At 46.1% G+C, this 4,150-nt stretch overlaps 1 non-coding gene across 1 annotated transcript; it reads left to right on the top strand.

Moving 5' to 3' along the window:
* The first annotated feature begins 3,309 nt into the window (after positions 1–3,309).
* On the top strand, positions 3,310–3,447 carry LOC114808391. Its single transcript, XR_003756238.1, has one exon. It is a non-coding gene; the product is annotated as a small nucleolar RNA SNORA7 (small nucleolar RNA).
* Positions 3,448–4,150: the final 703 nt, after the last annotated feature.

Below are 4,150 nucleotides of genomic sequence, written 5' to 3'. Positions count from 1 at the left end.
ATCCCAGCTTAGTCCGGGTCCTGGTCCATTCAGGGCGTTAGCACAAAACCTTCTACTCTCATCGCAGATTCACCACTTTGGCCGATCCAAGATTTTCCACTATGGGTTCCCACTTATGTAGTCCACAGCTTGAGAAGCTTCATTTCGTCACCCTTTCGGAACGACATAAACTGGGGAATCAAAGATCTCAGTGACCGGGGAAGTAGGATAATCAGCACTCACCATAGTCCTTTGATGTCACCTTGATGTGCCCGAGCTCAGCCAAGTCTTCTGTTCGGGCTTTGGGGCTGAAGTAACAAGCAGAGAGATCTCCGCTCTGTAATAGCAGGAACAGCAGTTGTAATAGTTATAACAGCATCAGCAATAGTAGTAATAGTCACAGTGCTCAGCACATAGTAAGCGCTCAATAAATACTATTGAATGAATAACAGTCACAGAAGCAGGAGTAATAATAATAGCAACAGCAGAAGGAAAAACAGCAATGGTGACAGTCAATCATATTTATTGAGTGCTTATTGTATGCAGAGCACCGTACTGAACACTTGGGAGAGTACAATATAACAGACATATTCCCTGCCCATGACGAGCTCACAGTCTAGGGGGGAAGACAGCCATTAATATAAATAAATAAATAAATAAATAAATAAATAAATAAATAAATAAATAACAGATACGTACATAAGTGCTATGGGGCTGGTGGGGGGCAGGGGATGAATAAAGGGAGCCTAGCAGGGAGAGGCAGAAAGGAGTGGGAGAAGAGGAAAAGAGGGCTTAGTCAGGGAAGGCGTCTTGGAGGAGATGTGCCTTCAGTAAGGCTTTGAAGGGGGGAGAGTAATTGTCTCTCCGATATGAGGAGGGAGGGCGTTCCAGACCAGAGGGAGGATGTGGGCGAGAGGTTGGCGGTGAGATAAATGTGATAAAGTTGGCATTAGAGGAGCTAAGTGTGCAGGCTGGGTTGTAGTAGGACATTTGCAAGGCGAGGGAGAAGGGGGCAAGCGTGGCTCAGTGGAAAGAGCCTGGCCTTGGGAGTCAGAGGTCATGGGTTCAAATCCTGGCTCTGCCATTTGGCAGCTGTGTGACTGTGGGCAAGTCACTTAACTTCTCTGTGCCTCAGTTACCTCATCTGTAAAATGGGGATTAAGACTGTGAGCCTCATGTGGGACAACCTGATTACCCTGTATACCCCAGCGCTTAGAACAGTGCTCTCCACATAGTAAGCGCTTAACAAATACCAACATTATTATTATTATTATTAAAGCTGATCATGAGGAGTTTCTGTTTGATGAGGAGGTGGATGGGCAACCACTGGAGGGTCTTGAGGAGTGGGGAAACATGGAATGAATGTTCTTTTCAAAAAATGATCCAGGCAGCAAGAGTGAAGTGTGTACTGGAGTGGGGAGAGACAGGAGGCTGGGCGGTTGGCAAGGAGACTAGTAATTATGGTATTTTTGAGCACCAGCTGCATCCAATGCACTATATATTAAGAGCTTGGGAAAGTACAACAGAAGCAAAAATCATGTGCCATGCCCACAGAGAGTTCACACAGTAATAGGGGAGACAGATGTAAAACATATTCACAAGTAGTGGGAGCCGTAGAAAGAACAAGGATCAGATAGGGTGTAGAATAGCAGAATAAATTTCCTGAATGTACAATTAAAAATAGATATATACTTAAGGGTGCAGAATCAGTATAAATGCATAGGTACTGGGGGAAGCTGCTGGTTTAATACTATTCGGCGTTGGGATCTAATTAGGGAAAGACTGTAGGAGCAGAGAGGATTTTAGGAGGGCTTTGAAGATGGTGAGGGTTAAGGTATGGAACATTTGGAGAGGAGGTTAAGGGCTGAGGGGAACGGTGCAAACAAGGGGTAGGAGATGGGCAAGTTGAGAGCAGGGTAGAGTTAGTAAGTTTGTAGGTTAGTAAGCAGCTAAGAGAGGAAGCAGATGAGTAGTGGGTGGAAGGAGATGGTATCTAAAATGGAGAAAACCGGTGGAGAGTCTCGGAGCCTTTGGAGAAGAGTTTTTGTTTAATGTGGAGGGAGATGGGTAGCCATTGGAGGTTTTTGAAGCTGGGTACTGAGCAGTGTTTCAGGAAGGTGATCCAGACAGCAGTGTAGAGTACAGACTAAAACTTGGAGGCAGGGAGACCAGTGATATGATGAGTATTTGAACTGGAGTGGTGACTATTTGGATGACGAGGAAGGAGAAGATCCAGGAAATGCTCTGAAGGAAGGGTTGACAGGATTTGAGAAGCAGCATGGTGGAGTGGATAGAGCACGCCTCTGCACATAGTAAGCGCTCAATAAATACTATTGAATGAAAGTCAGAAAGTCATGGCTCCCCACCTTTTCTGCTGTGTGACCTCTGGCAAGTCACTTAACTTCCCTGCACCTCAGTTACCTCATCTGTAAAATGGGGATTGAGACTGCGAGCCCCATGTGGGACAGGGTCCGTGTCCCACCTGATTTGCTTGTATCCACTCCAGCGCTTAGTAGAGTGCCTGGCACATAGTAGGCACTTAATAAATACCATTATTATTATTATTATTATTATTATTTAATAGTTGCTTGAATGTGAGAGATGAAAGACAATAAAGTGCTGAGGATGATATCACAGTTGCAGACTACTGGGACCGAGGAACTGGTGGCATTATTGTAAGGAGATGGGAGAGTTAGGAGGGACATTTCGGGGGGGAAGGTGAAAAGTCCCATTTTGGGGATGTGGATTTTGGGGTGTCAGTGCGCAATCCAAGTGAAGAGCTACTGGAGGAAATGGAAAATGTGAGATTGACTAGCAGGAGAAAGGTTGGGGTTTGGGAGTCATCTGCATGGAGGTGGTGCCTAAAGAGCTCCTTGAGAGAGTGAGTCAAGATTGAAAAGAACAGGGGCTCCAGAACAGAGCTTGTGGGGCACCCACAATTAGGGGATTAGAGGTCTCACAGGAACCAGGGCATGAAACTGAGATAATGAGTCAGAGAGACAGAGGCAGAACTAAGCGAGGACTGTGCCAGCCAAACCAAGATCTGCATGTGGCTCAAAGAAAAGGGGTTGGCCGATGGTGTCGAAGGTGCCCGAGAAGCCAAGGGGGATTATATCCGAGCAGGTATGAAGAGGTCATTGGTGACCTTCAAAGAGAGTCTTCTCAGTGGTGCGAAGTGCATGAAAACCTGACTTTAATAGGTCAAAAAGAGAGTTGATGGTGAGAAAGAAAAGGCAGCGGTTGGGGTTAATTTTTTCAAAAGGTTTGGAGAGGGATGGAAGGAAGCTGAGGGATCCAGAGATTTTTTTTAGGGTAGGTAAAGCTTGGATTCCCCTCTCAGGATCGCACCTGGAGAGTTTCCAGTACTCTACCAGTCTCGGCTACAGGAGAGAGAGTCAAGCAGAGGCATACCCATTCTATTCCTAGCTTGGGCAGTGGCTAACGAGTGGAAGGCGATCTGCTGCAAGTCAAAACTCACCTGTTCAGCGCAACAGCGGCATGGGAGAGAGTCGAGGGCAGAGACTCCAGTTTACTGCGTGGAAGGCAAGGGTAAACCACTTCCGTATTTTTACAAGAAAACTCTATGGATACATTACCAGAGCGATTGCAGGTGGAGGCGGGGCATTCTGGGAGAGATGTGTCCGTGGAGTCTCAGTGAGTCGGAGAAGACAGCCTAAGATAAGACAAAGTTTGGATACATTTAAAGGCAGGAGGGAAGGAACCATCTGAGTGTGAGACATTGAAGTGTTTTTAAGAGATGGGGTCAGAGGCACAGGCAAAGGGGGTAGACTATGAGAGCAGGTGAGAGATATCTTCTTGAGAAGCAGCTGGGAAGAAGGAGAAAGAGGAGGGAAGAGTTCCCATACAGACAGCCCTTCTTGTGGGAGGGAGAAGTGAGTGCAATAAGAACAATGCAATCTGGCTCCCCAACTTCATCTGGAAACAGAAGCAGTTCCCAAGCTGTGGCTAACAATAATCGAGACAGTGGTATGCTTTGGTATTGTCTTCTTGTAGTAGCAAAATATCTCACTGGTCTTCAAAGTGCCCTTTTGAAGAAGATAAATGATTGGGTGTACTTCTGAACAATGGAGTAACCCATGTGAAGCATGGTGAAGTAAATCAAGCAATTTCATTCAGGAAGACTTCAGTGATGGAGTTGGAATTGGATTGA

Source organism: Ornithorhynchus anatinus, chromosome X5 (genome assembly GCF_004115215.2).
Source record: "Ornithorhynchus anatinus isolate Pmale09 chromosome X5, mOrnAna1.pri.v4, whole genome shotgun sequence".
Classification (NCBI taxonomy): Eukaryota; Metazoa; Chordata; class Mammalia; order Monotremata; family Ornithorhynchidae; genus Ornithorhynchus; species Ornithorhynchus anatinus.
The sequence above is the reverse complement of the archived record's forward strand: the minus strand, read 5'-3'. Positions and strand labels throughout refer to the sequence as shown.